Here is an 18,350-nt window from a genome sequence, read left to right as displayed (position 1 = left end):
GAGAAAGGAGTACGACTGGGCAGTCTGCTGCCACCCTGTTTGTTTAACCTATACACTGAGAACATCATGAGAAATGCCAGGCTGGATGAGTTACAGGCAGGAATCAAAATAGGTGGGAGAAACATCAACAACCTCAGATATGTGGATGATACCACTCTAATGGCAGAAAGAGAAGAGAAAGTAAAGACCCTCTTAATGAGGGTGAAGGAAGAGAGTGAAAAAGCCAGCTTTAAAGTAAGTATTTAAAAAAACTAAGATCATGGCCCCATGATGTTAGTAATGGGGCACCTGGCCCCATTACTTCATGGAAAATAGAAGGAGAAGAGGTGGAAGTTGTGACAGATTTCTTCTTCTTGGGCTCTAAAATCACTGCAGATGGTGACTGCAGCCGTGAAATCAGAAGATGATTGCTTCTTGGCAGGAAATCTATAACAAACCTAGACAGTGTGTTGAAAAGCAGAGACATCACACTGCTGACAAATGTCCAGATAGTCGCGGCTTGGTCTTCCCAGTGGTCACATACAGTTGTGAGAAGTGGACCATGAAGAAGGCAGAGCACCAAAGAATCGATGACTTTGAACTGTGGTGCTGGAGAGGACTTCTGAAATTCCCTTGGACAGCAAGCAGTTCAAACCAGTCAATTTTAAGGAAATCAACTCTGAATACTCACTAGAAGGACTGATGCTGAAGCTGAAGTTCTAGCATTTTGGTCACCTGATGTGAACAGCCAACTCATTGGAAAAGTCCCTGATGCTGAGAAAGATTGAGAGCAGAAGGAGAAGGGGGCATCAGAGGATGAGATGGCTGGATGGCATCACCGTGCAATGGACATGAGCTTGGGCAAACTTCGGGAGAGGGTGAGGGACAGGGAGACTTGCCATGCTGCAGTCCACGGGGTCGCAAAGAATCAGACATGACTGGGCAACTGAAAACAACAACAACAGAAAGACCTAGAGCAAAACCATGCCGAGTATTTGAACATAAAGGGATAAAAAAGAATTTATCAGACAAATGCAAATTAAAAGAAAGCTGCTGTGTCAAAATTAATATTAGAAAAGATAAAATTTAAGGCAAAAATCATGTATAAGAGTAAATAGAGTTACTATATATTAATCAAAATTAACCCACCAAGAATATGAAAAAGTTATATACTTGGCACCATTCTGGTTACTGGGAAGGAAAAGTGAACAGTCAAAAGTTCTTGTCGTCATGGATAGAACACAGGCAAATTTGAAAAATATACAGTCATAGTGGGAGATTTAATCATACGTCTTTGAAGCTGAGGGGAAAAAATTTAGAAGGATTTAGAATGTTTAAATAAGAAAATCAGTGAGCCTGATCTAAAATATATTTAAAATTATATATGCCATTTTTAAAGACATATATTCTTTTCAAGTGCCCATAGAGCTAAAAACTAACCAGGAGTAAATTTAACAAAAGTGCTTAAGGATCTTATTGAGAAAAATATAAGATACTATTGAAGAATGTTTTTAAAAATCTGATTAAATGGAAAGATATAAAATTGCCATGTATGTGGTTACTTAATGTGAAAAATATCACTTAATCTATACATTTAATTCAGCTTCTATGTAAATCCTAATAGAAACCTTCCTTGACAAACTGATCACTAAAATGGTCATTGAAGAGCATAAAGGCAAGTCTAATTAAGGCAGTTTTGAAGAGAAGTGTATCAGAGTTCTCCAGAGAAATGGAACCAGTAGGGTGTATTCATAGGACGAGATTTGTTGTAAGGAATTGGGTTATGCAGTTATGGAGGCTGAGGAATCCCATGATCTGCCACGTGCAAGCTGGAGACTCAGGAAAGCTGGTGGTTCAGTTTCAGTACAAGTTCAAAGGCCTGAGAATCAGGGGAGTTGATGGTATAAATTCCAATCCAGGTGGGATGAGACTCATATTTTAGTTCAAACAGGCAGACAAGAGGTAAAAGGGGCAAATTTCTTTTTCCTCTGTCTTCTGTTCTATTCAGGCCCTCAGCAGATTGGATGGTACCTACTCATCCTGGGGAGGTGAACTACTTTAGTAAATCCATCGATTCAGATCCCTATCTCATTGTGAAACACTCTCCTAGATACAGCAGAAATAATGTTTAATCTGGTCACCTCTTGGCCCAGTCAAGTTGACACATAAAATTACCCATTGCAGAGAGGCACATGGTAATAGTGCTTCCCTACAAGATACCAAGGCTAATTATAAATTAGAGTGATTAAAATAGTGTGGGGGGGAAATGTGGCATTATTTCAGAGTGTATATCGAATGATGGAAAGAACAGAGAATCCTGAAATGAACCATTAAAATACAAAATATGACAAATGACAGAGATGACATTATAAATCAAGGAGAAAAGACTAGAGCAGTTAATAAATGGTACTGGGACAAAACTTATCTCTGTGGATAAAAAATAACATCCAGTTTTATCCATAGACACAAGGATATGACCCAGGAAGATGAAAAACAGAAATGTGAAAGCCAGAATTTTAAAACTTTTAAAAGAAAATGTATGTTATTTTTATGACCCTGTGGAAAGAGGGGAATTTGTTTAGACTCGACAAAGTAGGCACAAACCATAAAGAATAATATTCACAAATTTGATTGTATTAGTGCTATAAAAATATCTATATAGCTATAAATAAAAGTCACACATTAGAGAGACTTGAATGATTTATATCAATATATATAAAGTTAAAAAAGAGAGAGACTGGTAACTCAGAAGAAAAAAAATGTACACAAAAAAAGCAATTCATGGACAAAGAAAGCTAGACGGTCAAACACTATAAGCAGACACTTTAGCCTTGCTGGTAATTAGAGAAATGCAAATAAAACAACAATGAAATAGAATTCCCATCAGATTAGCATAAAGTATCAAGTCTTAAAATACCAACTGTTGTCAAGATAGTGGAGGGGTAGGCTACTGGTGTGTGTCTAAATTGGTTTAATTCCCTTACAGTGCTCCTTTTTACTATAACCAAGTAATTTCATGTTTAGGTTTATACTGTAGAGAAACTCTTCCACATGTGCTCAAGCACACACATTTTTGCAGTGTTTAATTTTTTATTTTGGTTATTCAGAAGTTAAAATGAATTGACTGGAGCTATGTGTATCAACCCAGACAAATCTGAGAAGTTAAATAGAATAAAGCAAGCTTTAGAATATGACATACGTTTAGTTGACTCTTGAACAACATAGACTGCCAATCCTCTGAGCAGTGGAAACTCTGCATATAACTTGGAGTGTGTGCTAAGTCACTTCAGTCATGTTTGACTCTTTGAGACCCTATGGGCCATAGCCCATCAGGCTCCTCTGTCGATGGAATTCTCTAGGCAAGAATGCTGGAGTGGGTTGTCATGCCTTCCTCCAGGGGATCTTCCTGACCCAGTGATTGAACCTGAGTCTGTTATGTCTGCCTGTATTGGTAGATGTATTCTTTACCACTAGCACCACCTGGGAAGCCCCATATAACTTATAGTAGATCCTCTGTATCCAAAGTGACTCCATATCTGTGGTTTCATAGCCCTGGATTTAACCAACAGAAGACTGTGTAGTACCACAGTGTTTACTATTGACAAAAATCCACATCACAGTGCACCTGCGCGGCTCAAACCCCAGTTGTTCCAGGGTCAATCGTGTGTGTATGTTTGTCTGTCTGCCTACCTATCTACCTATATGTCTACTGAGAGACTGATATCATTTATGCAGAATTTAAAATGTATTAAATATTTCTATATTGTTTATAGGATATGTACATATGAGCAATGAGCAAAACTATAAAATGCAGAGAAGTGATTTGAGGCAAATTCAGTATGGTGGTAAGTTCTTGGGAAAAAGGATAAGAGTTAGGTTCTGGGAGGATCACACAGGATGATTCAACCATGTTGTGAAATTGTTGGTTGTTGTTTGATTTATTTTGTTCTGATTTGCTTTATTTTAATATTTAAAATAAACATGGCCAAACATGAAAACTGTGAAAAGTTAGTTGGTGCATAAGCATTTATTGTTTTAGGTTTTTCTGTGTGCTTAAAACATTTCACAATAAAAGCATATTGTAAATGTATTTTAATATTGGCCTAAAATAACATGGAGAACAAGGTAAACTTTCAAGCTAGTTTCTAAAATTAGATCCAAGAGACTGGCTGATTTAAGAGTGCAAATGAAAATGTCTCATGGCATTTAGTTAACTGTAATTCTTTAGAGATCAAAAGTAAAATAAATGCAGTCAACTCATTGCTTATATATAGTTGGAGTGGAAAAGAATTCAGTTGCCCAAATTGGATGGACTAATGGCAAGGAGTAACCTCCTTTTTCTTGGAAAGTTTTCAAACAGAACCAGTGACTACAGTCAGTTTGGTAGTGATGGGGGTAGTATTTTGGGTGTAAGAATCAGTGAGATAAGTACTAAGGTCTCTTTGGACAATTGTTGCTAAATATGATCATTTTTTTCCCTTTGTCAGTTAAACAGGCACTTCTCACAGGGTTTTCAGGTCATCTCTTTTCACATGAACAGTCATTATCCTGTGACCATGCACACATTTTTACATTCTTATTTTAGGTGATCTCAACTTTGGATTAGGCTTTGTAGTAGCTAGAATTATTCTCTTTTATGAGCAAATATTTCATTAAAAATGTCAGATGAAATCATCACTATTCAGTAGCATTTAATAACTACTTACTTAGTGCTACTCTCTAAGCTTTGTTTGTCATTTCCTTAGATTAGAAAGAATTTTAAAAAGTCTCACAAATTCAGTTTTTATCCATGTACTGCTGCTGCTAAGTCGCTTCAGTCGTGTCCGACTCTGTGTGACCCCATAGACAGCAGCCCACCAGGCTCCCCCGTCCCTGGGATCCTCCAAGCAAGAACACTGGAGTGGGTTGCCATTTCCTTCTCCAATGCATGAAAGTGAAAAGTCAAAGTGAAGTCGCTCAGTCGTGTCCGACTCGTAGCGACCCCATGGACTGCAGCCTACCAGGCTCCTCCGTCCATGGGATTTTCCAGGCAAGAGTACTGGAGTGGGATACCATCGCCTTATCCATGTACACTATTCTCCAACTATTGAAATCAAGTTACTCAATGGTATTAAAAATCAACTGTATCAATATTATTGTATTGTTTCAGAGGTAGAAGTACAACATCTAACATTATTTGCTTAACCTGCAATTTATTTTCCTATTTGTGTTAGAAGTAGAGAAACCAACCTTGGCCTCTGTCTCTGAAGATTACTTGAAAGAAACAGAGGCATGGTCTGCTAAGGTCACCCTAAAAACCATTTTAAAATTTATTAAAGACTTGAGTTAGTAGTAGGCAGATGGAAAATATAAGTATCCAAATAGAAAATAGATGTTGTGGTGCAGCAGGAAACATAGGTATATAGCCATGAAAAATCAATGGAACTAACTCAAAAAGGTAATAAATCTCTCTTAAAGAATATTGTCATGTTTTCTGAGCCTGCAACTATAGCCTACATTAAACTTTTTATCTGATGAGTTAAAAGTCCCTTGCACTTTCTTATCTAATAACAAATTAAGAGTGTTTTCTTCAGTGATTGAGTGGTGGGTTAGAGAAAATTTTTCTGGAAAAACAAAACAAAACAAAACAACAATCTATTGAAGCCCTGTGCAATTATTCTGATAGGATCTTTGCTGCAGAAAAGACAAGAAACTATATAATTGGTTTCTAGCTTTTATGAGTAAGGATATAGTGGTGTGACCTAGTTGGTCATTTCCTGAATCCTGAAGGAATGCCTGTTCCACAGCCCGTGTCTCCAGATCACAGATGCAGTCAGGTATTAGCTGCCTGTTTGAATCAAAATACATATAAAATGATGGTAATGGAAGGTGGGGAGGATGTCATGTTTATAGAAGAGTGACTGCTAGATAAGAAAGAGAAGTAATTTTTGGAATGTCTGAAAATTTTGTTCTTTTACTCAGAAAGTCCCAGAAAAGGTCTAGTTGTGTTGCTTGAAGGCGTTGGTGGGCATTTTTCAAGCCAGAGACTGGGGACAATGTTTCTACTCCAAACAATTTTAGAACTTGTGTCTAAATGAGCAACTGAAACCTTCAGGAATGGGTGGTCCCTCATGTTGCTGGGACTGTTTGCATAGTGTTTGCGTCTCTCAATTCTTGCTACTTGCCTTCTCTGTGATGATACCTATTCAGAGAGCTCTTATGGTAGGACTTTTTCTTAGTTAAACATTTATAAAGTGTGATATCTTAAGAGAACTCATCACTGCAGAAACATACTCCATGGCTAACATTTCCAGGTGGGTTAGAGGCATTGCTAAATTGCTCTGGATCACATTGTCTTGGTGGCTTTGAAAGTAATAGAGTGAAACCTTCGAAATAGTTTGACAATATTGGCAGTGCTTCAGAAAGAGGAGAACCAAGTGGAAATGCCCCAGGGGAAAATGCACTGTTCAGACAGCTGTGAGAGAGTGGATTATGACAGGACAACGCATATCATGTTTTTCTCATGTATCAAGGCCAGATAGAAACATGTTCTGTGGTCTTTTGTTATGAACCAAGCTTTCACTGCATATTGACAGCTCTAATTTTGTTATAGGGACATAATAGATTCATTACTTTCTTAGTATCCTAGTCTGAAAATAACCTAGATATTTTTCTTTCAATATTATTTGAAGAAGGTTGCTTATGAATAAAAGATGTACTGGCTTTATGTGTTATACATTGTTTTGGCAAACATAGTTATGGTCCTCAGCTGAAATTTTGACACAGAAACATAGTAACTATATTTCTATTGTGTACAGAAGTTATTCTAAACAAGCAAATGTAATAAAAAGGTACTTTCTAGTCTATCAATTTATGACAGAAAATTTATCAAAGTTTTGTTATTGTATATTGTGCTTTGGCATGTAATTTTTAAGAAGTCTTTCTTGGTTGATCTTAATATCATGAAAGGTGAGATAGATTGACAGGTTATCTTATGATGTATAATATATTCTTTATGACTTGCTTTTTGGATAGCAAAATTGCCAATTCCTTTTTTTAACCTTCATATTTAAGGGGAAAACAAAATACCACTTTGTTTCGATTCTTCAACAGCCCAGGGAAGTAAAATAAATGATATCATGGTCTGGAATTGAATTTCTAGCACTAAAATGAAATTTTGTAGAAATTTAACATCTTCTGCTTCAGAGGCTAGACAAATTCCATCCTAGTATATAAAGTGCCTCATTTGTGTCTATACATTTTTTTCTTTTTTTGGCAGGAGGAGGAAAGAAATATGAAGGTGACAGCAGAGGATAGATTTGATTTGACTTTGTCCCCACATGGCCGAAGTGATACTCTAGATCTTAGGGAAAATTGGGAAGGGGTTGATGACCTCTGTATCTGAAGAGAAGTAAGCGTGAGACAGATACATGATTTTTGTCCTATTATTTGATCTTGTTTACTTTTTTGAATTATATTTTTTCTTGTATACTATTGTATACTGGACTTCACTATTTTGTATACTATTGTATATTGTATACTATTGTATACAATGTTTTATACACTATATTGTATACTATTGTATACTGGACTATGTTATTTTGTATACACTAGAAGGCAATGGCAGCCCACTCCAGTACTCTTGTCTAGAAAATCCCATGGACAGAGGAGCCTGGTAGGCTGCAGTTCATGGGGTCACTTAGAGTCAGACACGACTGAGTGGCTTCACTTCACTTTTCACTTTCATGCATTGGAGAAGGAAATGGCAACCCACTCCAGTGTTCTTGCTTGGAGAATCCCAGGGACGGCAGAGCCTGGTGGGCTGCCATGTATGGGGTCTCACAGAGTTGGACACGACTGAAGTGACTTAGCAGCAGCAGCAGCAGCACTATATTGTATAGTGGACTTCACTATTCCCTTTGGTGGATATAGAAAAAGATGTACTCCATGAAAGCTTTCACAACACACATATTCATGCACACTAAATGCTATAAGAATGCTTATAATAGATATATAATCTGCTTCATGAGTTCCCAATTCTAATCTCAGAGCTTCAGAGCCGCTGATTTATAACTGTTTCTAATTTTCTTTGGTGGTCATTTTCTTCTCATCAATAAACATTTATATATGTATTTCTGGATTTAGACATTAAACTTCTTAATATGCCAAAGATTTAGCTTTACTGCATACAATATGCCAGCAAATTTGGAAAACTCAGCAGTGGCCACAGGACTGGGAAAGGTCAGTTTTCATTTGAATCCCAAAGAAAGGCAATGCCAAAGAATGCTCAGACTACGACACAATTGCACTCATCTTACATACTAGTAAAGTAATGCTCAAAATTCTCCAAGTCTTCAGCAATACATGAACCACAAACTTCCAGATGTTCAAGCTGGTTTTAGAAAAGGCAGAGGAACTAGAGATCAAATTGCCAACATCTGCTAGATCATGGAAAAAGCAAGAGAGTTCCAGAAAAACATCTATTTCTGCTTTATTGACTATGCTAAAGCCTTTGACTGTGTGAATTACAATAAACTGTGGAAAATTCTGAAAGAGACGGAAATACCAGACCACCTGACCTGCTTTTTGAGAAACCTATCTGCAGGTCAAGAAGCAACAGTTAGAACTGGACATGGAACAACAGACTGGTTCCAAATAGGAAAAGGAGTACATCAAGGTTGTACATTGTCACCCTGCTTATTTAATGTCTATGCAGAGTACATCATGAGAAACGCTGGGCTGGAAGAAGCACAAGCTAGAATCAAGATTGCTGAGAGAAATATCAATAACCTCAGATATGCAGATGACACCACCTTTATGGCAGAAAGTGAAGAGGAACTAAAAAGCCTCTTGATGAAAGTGAAAGAGGAGAGTGAAAAAGTTGGCCTAAAGTTCAGCATTCAGAAAATGAAGATCATGGCATCTGGTCCCATCACTTCATGGGAAATAGATGGGGAAACAGTGGAAACAGTGTCAGACTTTATTTTGGGGGGCTCCAGAATCACTGCAGATGGTGATTTCAGGCATGAAATTAAAAGACGCTTACTCCTTGGAAGAAAAGTTATGACCAACCTAGATAGCATATTAAAAAACAAAGAGATATTACTTTGCCAACAAAGGTTTGTCTAGTCAAGGCTATGGTTTTTCCTGTGGTCATGTATGGATGTGAGAGTTGGACTGTGAAGAAGGCTGAGCGCCGAAGAATTGATGCTTTTCAACTGTGATGTTGGAGAAGACTCTTGAGAGTCCCTCGGACTGCAAGGAGATCCAACCAGTCCATTCTGAAGGAGATCAACCCTAGGATGTTCTTGGAAGGAATGATGCTGAAGCTGAAACTCCAGTACTTTGGCCACCTCATGCAAAGAGTTGACTCACTGGAAAAGACTCTGATGCTGGGAGGGATTAGGGGCAGGAGGAGAAGGGGACAACAGAGGATGAGATGGCTGGATGGCATCACTGACTCGATGGACATGAGTCTGAGTGAACTCCGGGAGTTGGTGATGGACAGGGAGGCCTGGTGTGCTGCACTTCATGGGGTCGCAAAGAGTCAGACACAACTGAGCGAGTGACCTGAACTGAACTGAACTGATAATCTCTATCAGATAGAAAAGTGTTTAACTACTTTTTCCTCCATTTTGTGGCATACTTAGAATACTTTTCAGTGTCTGTTGGTTGTTTTCATATCTTCAAATATTAATAATTAAACCTCTATATCTGTGTCACTATCTACATGAAGTATGTATCTTTTAATGTGTGTTTATTTTTATAGTCACAGTTGACATTATCTAAGGTCAAAAGGGAAAGTTTGAAACCAACTTGCGTGGCAAACATCCCTGGGACTGCCTTGTGTAACATAGCAGCCTTATCAATGCACTGATTTTCACATGGTGCTCTGTAGATCACTAGGAGTATCTTCAGGTGTCTCACTATCAGTGATCTTTCTCTTCTGCTATTCTGCAGATCATCTGTCTTTTTGTTTTTCTGTGTCCTATGTTTTGATTTTTATTTTAAAATGAGACTGGTTTCCCAGAGACATGTATTCTAGCCCAGCTCTTCCAACGTGCTTTGTTACGTTGACTAGTCCTTTGGGCTCTCAACAGCAGCACCAAGCAACAAGAAGATGGGATTGTATTGGTCTGCTCAGGCTGCCATTACAAAGTATCATAGACTGGGTGGCTTAAACAGCAGAAATTTACTTTATCATAGATCTGGAGGCTAGAAGACCAAAACCAAGGTTTCAGCAGGGTTGGATATTTTCTGAGGCTTCTCTCAGTTTGTGGATGGTAATCTATTTTTTTCTCTTTAAGAATTTTAAAACTTTATTTTTTAACATTGAAGCCTTAAATGGCTTGACTCAATTTTTTTTCTTTTTTAAAGTTTATTTATTTTAATTGAAGGATAATTGCTTTACAGAATTTTGTTGTTTTCTGTTAAACCTCAACATGAATCAGCCTTAGGTAAACATATATCCCCTCCCTCTTGAACCTTTTCTTTTTTAACTTTTTATTTTATATTGGAGTATAGCTGATTCACAACATGGTGGTAGTTTCAGGTGGACAGCAAAGGGATTCAGCCATACATATACATATATCCATTCTCCCCCAAACTCCCCTCCCTCCCATCCAGGCTGCCATATAACACTGAGCAAAGTACCCTGTGCTATATAGTATTTCCTTGTGGGTTGTTGTTGCTTGGTTGCTAAGTCATGTCCAACTCTTTTGTGACCCCTTGGGCTATAATCTGCCAGGCTCCTCTCTCCAAAGGATTTTCCAGGCAAGAATACTGGAGTGAGCTGCCATTCCTTTCTTCATGGAATCTTCCCAACTGAGGGATCAAATCTGTGTCTCCTGCATTTGAGACAGATTCTTTACCACTGAGCCACATGGGAAGCCCCCTTGTTGGTTATCCATTTTAAATATAGCAGTGGCCACCTTTATATTGTGTCCTCAGATGGTCTTCTCTCTGTCTGCGTCTGTTTTTTAATAAGGACACCAGTCATTTTAGATTATATCCCACACTGTTGACCTCATTTTAACTTAATTATTTCTTTAAAAATCTTATATCCAAATACAGTCACATTCTGAGACTTTTAGCATATGAATTTGGTGGGGGGGGGCACAATTTAGTCAACAAGATTGGTCATCTCCAATTTTATTTGCTCTAAAATTAAATTAACATTGCTATCCAAGAAGCAGAGACTTGTTCACATTTAATATTTATTATTTAATTTGTAGGTAAAGACAGTATGATGCAGAAAACAATCACTGGTCTTTTCGCTGTGTCTTACACAATTTTACAATAGATATTTCTGCCTCTAAGTTTTTCCCTCTGATTTAGATGCTGACTGGTAATCAAAAATTTTCATTCCTGGCTCACCACAAAGGGCTACATATAATGTTGGGTTTTTAAAAACAAACAAACATGAAACAGGAACAGTTAAAAAACCCAGCCCTGGTTTATCCAATAGGAAAGTAAGTCTTGGAACAAACATCTGGGAGGGCCAATGGATCACAATTTCTTACTGTAAATATAAGCAAGTGATTAAAAGCCAACTTGGTGGCTGAGTGGTGAAAAGAATTCACCTGCCAATGCAGAAGACACTGGTTCAGTCTCTGGACTGGGAAGTTTCCCAGGAGAAGGAAATGGCAGTCCACTCCAGTATTCTTGCCTGGGAAATCCCATGGACAGAGGAGACTGGTGGGCTAGGGTCCATAGGGTTGCAAAAGAGACGGACACGACTTAATGACTAAACATTAACAATGAAAGCTGATTTCCCAAATTTAACTCTGCAGATTGAGAGTATGGTTCCAAATATTACTCCTCTCTAGTTGCAAGAAAGCTAAATGCTAATATCCTCTACTCAGAATTAAGGAGCTTGCTATCTTTAGCATACACCTTGACAATATAAGATAAAACCAATTGTCTATTTAATACATTTTTGGGGCATGGATCTTTTGCTATAACTGCATACCCAGTGTGAAGAGAGATCAGGTATACATAGGATATCTTTCCCCAGCATTTTATTTTCAATGTCTTTTGTATTTACCTTTAAAAAGCTTGTTTTTTCTTTAGTCTGATAATTTTAAGGGGGGTGCTTAGACTGTTATCATTTGATAAAAATTTTAATATAATGTAGTTGTATTTAAATCTAGTTTTTCTATTTATTTTCTGTGTATCCCAATGGTTCTTCCATTCCCTAGGGTTAGCCAAATAACCTATTGAATTTAGTATTCAATATTGAACATGGAGTATTGAAAATAGTGTTATCTTTTGGCTATACCCTTTCATATTTTTTAAGAAGTCACTCTAACCATATCATGACTTATTTTAAATTAATATTATACTACTTGATGTCTAATGTAGCCAACTTAAATAGTAAAATTTCATTCATCTCCTCCCAATCTTTGTGCTGTTAGATTTTTTTCAGCTCTAGATTTGTTTACTTTATAGGGTAATAGTCACAAGTCATAGAAAGTAGGGCTCAGATGTACCCTTGGGAGGCCACCATTCAGCTCTATTCTATCACTTTTCTATTTAAAACTCTCCAGTTTCTTCATCTATCACTCAGAGTTAAAGACAAAGTTCTAAAAATGGACTGCAAGTTCTTATACAAGACTCCCTGTCTTTGACCTCATATATAACTAATTTTCTTTTTTTTCTCTTTTTACTCCAGGAACACTGTCATCCTTTAATTTTGAAGTATAACAATCATGTACTCCTCAGGGCAATAAACTTAATGGAACACTTTTGCTCCATATTCCAAGCTCTCACTCCCTCATTTTAGGGCTTTGATCTGAGGTTTCCTTCTTACTGAGGCTTTTCTGGACTTTCTGTTTAAAACTGCAACTCTTCCAAACATCCTTTCCTATTTCCCACAGTCATTGTCTTCCCCCCCACAACATATCACTTATTTCTAATGTGGATTCTATTTATTATTTTGCTTACTGTCAGCCTCCAACCATTAAAATGAGAGTACTATGAAGGCAGAAGTTTTTGTGTATCTTGTTTACTATATTAAACATAAAACAATAGCATAGGGAACTATACTCAGTACTCTGTAATGATTTCTATGGGAAAAGAATCTAAAAAAAAAAAATCAGTGGATATATGTATAACTGATTCATTTTGCTGTACTGGAGAAACTAACACAACATTATAAAACAACTAACTATACTTGAATAAAAATTAACTTTAAAAAACACGTAGTAAATAGTAAGTATTCTTGAATAAATGAATATATGTTTTGAGACTTCCATTTTCACTGCTGAGAAATCTGTCAGTTTGGTTATTTTTATTTTGTGGATAAAAATACTTTCTGACTACTTTAATGATATTCTTATAGAGTTTCTGGTTTCACGGCACAGTGGCTATGTACACATTTATTTTTATGTATTCTGCTTAATGTAGGTTATTTCTGTACCTTGGATTCATTTCTTCCTTTAGCTCTAGAAAATTTGTGGCAGTGATGCTTTAAATGTAATTTCTCTTCTTTCTCTTCTCATCTATGGGACTCTGACTCTATCTTCTTTCTTTCATTATTTTTTCATAACACCCACCATAACTACTAACTTCCTTGGTGGCTCAGATGGTTAAACGTCTGTCTACAATGAGGGAGACCTGGGTTTGATCCCTGGGTTGGGAAGATCCCCTGGAGAAGGAAATGGCAATCCACTCCAGTACTATTGCCTGGAAAATCCCATGGACAGAGGAGCCTGGTAGGCTACAGTCCATGGGGTCGCAGAGTCAGACACAACTGAGCGACTTCACTTTCACTACATATCCAGTATATATCCAGTATCATGGATACTACATATCTACCACATAACTACTATCTATCTACCTCCTACTTGCTTTGGATCTTTTTTCCCTCACCTTTTTCCTTCAGGGAGTAGAAAGTGCCTAATATACATTTGATGCTTTTTTTTTTTTTTTGGTAAGTTATTTTTTTTTTTTTACTTTCCAATATTGTATTGGTTTTGCCATACATCAGCATGAATCCACCACGGGTGTTCCCCATCCTGAACCCCCCTCCCACCTACCTTCCCATACCATCCCTCTGGGTCATCCCAGTGCACCAGCCCCAAGCATCCTGTATCATGCATCGAACCACACTTAATGCTTAATGAAACCTTATTGAATGTTTATAGAATGGGTGACTAAATAAATATTAGCTGTTTTCTTTCTTTTCTCAATATTTAACTTCTCTTTCAAATTTTCCATCTGCATTTCTCTCTGTGCTACATATGAAATAATTTCTTCAATGATGTCTCTGAATTCATCTTTTCAGTTTTGCTTATTCTGTTATTTAATCTATGAATATTTTTATTTAAACCATTTTAACTTTCTAAGTCAGATGTATTAAAATCACTTGATGTACAATAAACTGCACATGTTTAATGCATACAGTTTGATGAGTTTGTTCACTACTGTAATCAAGGCAATAGCCATATTCAGTTCAGTTCAGTCACTCAGTCATGTCTGACTCTTTGCGACCCCATGGGCAACAGCGCACTAGGCCTCCCTGTCCATCACCAACTTCTGGAGTTTACCCAAACTCATGTCCACTGAGTTGATGATGCCATCCAACCATCTCAACCTCTGTCATCCCCTTCTCCTTCCACTGTTAATCATTCTCAGCTTCAGGGTCTCTTCAATGAGTCAGTTTTTTGCATCAGGTGGCCAAAGTACTGGAGTTTCAGCTTCATCATCAGTCCTTCCAGTGAATATTCAGGATTGATTTTCTCTAGGATGGACTGGTTGGATCTCCTTGCTATCCAAGGGACTCTCAAGAATCTTCTCCAACACCATGCTTCAAATGCATCAATTCTTCAGGGCTCAGCTTTCTTTATAGTCCAACTCTCATATCCATACATGACTACTGGAAAAACCAAAACTTTGACTAGATGGACCTTTGTTGGCAAAATAATGTCTCTGCTTTTTAATATGCTATCTAGGTTGATCATAGCTTTTCTTCCAAGGAGGAAGCATCTTTTAATTTCATGGCTGAAGTCACCATCTGCAGTGATTTTGGAGCCCCCAAAAATAAAGTCTGCCATTGTTTCCACTGTTTCCCCATGGGACCAGATGCCATGACATTAGTTTTCTGAATGTTGAGTTTTAAGCCAACTTTTTCACTCTCCTCTTTCACTTTCATCAAGAAACTCTTTAGTTCTTCACTTTCTGCCATAAGGGTGGTGTCATCTGCATATCTGAGGTTGTTGATATTTCTACCAGCAATTTTGTGCTTCTTCCAGCCTAGTGTCTCTCATGATGTACTCTGCATATAAGTTATATAAGCAGGGTAACAATATACAGCCTTGACATACTCCTTTCCTAATTTGGAACCAGTCTGTTGTTGCATGTCCAGTTCTAACTGTTGCTTCTTGATCAGCATCCAGATATCTTAAGAGGCAGGTCAGGTGGTCTGGTATTCCCATCTCTTTCAGAATTTTCCACAGTTTGTTGTAATACACACAATTGAAGACTGGCATAGTCAGTAAAGCAGAAATAGATGTTTTGCCAGAACTCTCTTGCTTTTTCTATGATACAATGGATGTTGGCAATTATTCTCTGGTTCCTCTGCCTTTTCTAAAACCAGCTTGAACATCTGAAGTTCACAGTTCACATATTGCTGAAGCCTGGGTTAGAGAATTTTGAGCATCACTTTACTTAGCGTGTCAGATAATTGCAATTGTGTGGTAGTTTGAGCATTCTTTGGCAGTGGCTTTCTTTGGGATTGGAATGAAAATCAACCTTTTCCAATCCTGTGGCCACTGCTGAGTATTCCAAATTTGCTGGCATATTGAATGCAGCACTTTCAAAGCATCATGTTTTAGGATTTGAAATAGCTCAACTGGAATTCCATCACCTCCACTAGCTTTGTTTGCAGTGATGCTTTCTAAGGCCCACTTGAAATCACATTCCAAGATGTCTGCTATAGGTGAGTGATCACACCATCATGATTATCTGGATCCTGAAGATCTTTTTTGTATAGTTCTTCTGTGTATTCTTCCCACCTCTTCTTAATATCTTCTGCTTCTGTTAGGTCCATACCATTTGTGTCCTTTATTGCGCCCATCATTGTATGAAATGTTCCCTGATATTTCTAATTTTCTTGAAGATCTCTCTCTATATATAATGGTATATACCAAATACATATATCATTTGATACATAAATGAATATATTTACACACACAATTTTCTGAGTCTTATATAGCACCATATATAAAACAAAACCTGTAAACCTATAATGCAGAAGCTTTTCTTAGAGATAATTTGCATTTGTTTAATCTGGCAGCAGCAAATCTTTAGTTTTCTTCCAGAGTCTTGGCTTAATTCAAGAATCTTGAATTCAGCTCTACCTTTTTACTCTTTGCCAAGACTAAATGTCTTATTGCAGTGCTGTTACACTTGTCTTCAGAGCAACATGACTTTCATATTTGCTTACTACTTTCTGATTTTAATTTCTGATTTTACTTTTCTTTTTTAAAAATATCTCCTTCATGTATCCATTACCTCCTTGAAGTACGACAATATAATAAGCATTATGGATGAATATGTTCTTATCTCTGTGTACCTATATGTATATTTGTATGTGTATATATATAGTTTTTTTTTTCCCCATGAGCTTTCATTTAATCTAGAGTATTTTGGTGTGTTTTCTCTACTTTTAATTGAATTTCTTATAGAATTGTTAGAATTTTACTAAAAGGATACCAATACTTGGATAAATAATCTATTGTTAACAAATATGGAAATACCACTGTGTAAGTCTATCAGTTATTTGCATCATTAACAGTAAATATCTATGTGCTCATAATGTCAGGTCTACCACTAAAAGAACATTATAATTCTGTTTGTATGGAAAGTGAAAGTGAAAGTTGCTCAGTCATGTCCAACCCCATGGACTATACACAGTCCATGGAGTTCTCTAGGCCAGAATACCGGCATGGGTAGCCTTTCCCTTTTTCAGGGGATCTTCCCAACCCAGGGATATAGCCCAGGTCTCCAGCCTTGCAGGCAGATTCTTTACCAGCTGAGCCACAAGGGAAACCATTTGTATACCTACAGAATATTCTTGACAGATAAATTAGAACTGATTTTTCTGCTAATTTCCTTTAGTGAGATGTTTTTAATATTTTTCCTTTGATAGGAAAAAATAAATTATCACTATATCCCTTTGCAAACAACTTTGGAACTGACAATCACTGTTGCTTTTTGTTGGTGTAAAAACATGAACCTGTACATTTAATATTAGCTATGGCTAAATCCTTCCTCCATGTATCTGTTTTTCTGTCTTTTATCTGAAAACACATCCTAATTGAGTAGCACTCAAAATCCTGCTGCAGATTTTAGATATGGTAAGAACTTCAAGATAAATACTTACTATGCAATAGTATAATGTTTTAAGACCTATAGAGGAAGTCAGTGGTCTTTTTTTTTTTTTTTTAAATAGTACCCTATTTAAAATACAGGCACTAGTGGTTGCTGTTGATATAGCAGTCGTGGGCATTATGGCAATTTCTTATGAGACATTTTGCATAGTTTTGGAAGAAATCATGCTGATAGGTTTCCTGACCTAAAGTTGATCTCTCTTTCATCATCTAAGAAGTTCACTGACATTTAATATTATTTTTATTAAAATAGAGTTAGAAATTATTTTATTAAAAAGACCAATTATTTAGGATGTAGTATAAGTATCTCTAGAAATCTTTTAAGCTTTACCCATAAAAACCTTTGACTTGAGAATTGTTACTGCTAGACTTCAAATCCTTTCTTTTTCTCTATGTTACACTTTCAGACCAAAGCAATTAGAAGTGTGGAATTTAGAGATCAGAGAGGGTAGAAGGATAGGAAAGAAGGAAGGGAGGAAGGGACAGTAAAATGTCATACTGAAGAAAGAAGAAGCTGTATTCTGCTTTAAAAAATGCAAAAACTATCTGGGGCGCCCAAGCCTCCACATACAAAATATCCAATTAAAATGATGAATGACCAAATATTTCTCCAGTTTTTAGACAGATGGGCTATGTGTTTAAGTGAACATCTTAGTTTTTATTTAAAACTGTTGAACTGTGTTGTCATCAAAATCTTTCAGGTAACACATTTAAAGAAATAAGCATGCGTGCTAAGTTGTGTCAGTCATGTTCAACTCTGCGACCCCATGCACTGTAGTTTGCCAAGCTCTTCTGTCCATGGGTTTCTCTAGGCAAGAATACTGGAGTGGGTTGCCATGCCCTCCTCCAGGGAATCTTTCCAACCCAGGGTGGAACCTGCTGTCTCATGTCTCCTATATTGGCAGATGGGTTCTTTAGCACTAGCGTGTTTCCTTTTCAATTATGAACATTTTGCTCTCTTGCTTAAGACTTTCATTTCTCAATGTGATATCTAAAGCC

The sequence above is a fragment of the Oryx dammah genome, unplaced genomic scaffold, assembly GCF_014754425.2.
Source record: "Oryx dammah isolate SB20612 unplaced genomic scaffold, SCBI_Odam_1.1 HiC_scaffold_25, whole genome shotgun sequence".
NCBI classification, from domain to species: domain Eukaryota; kingdom Metazoa; phylum Chordata; class Mammalia; order Artiodactyla; family Bovidae; genus Oryx; species Oryx dammah.
This window is presented reverse-complemented; position numbering follows the sequence as displayed.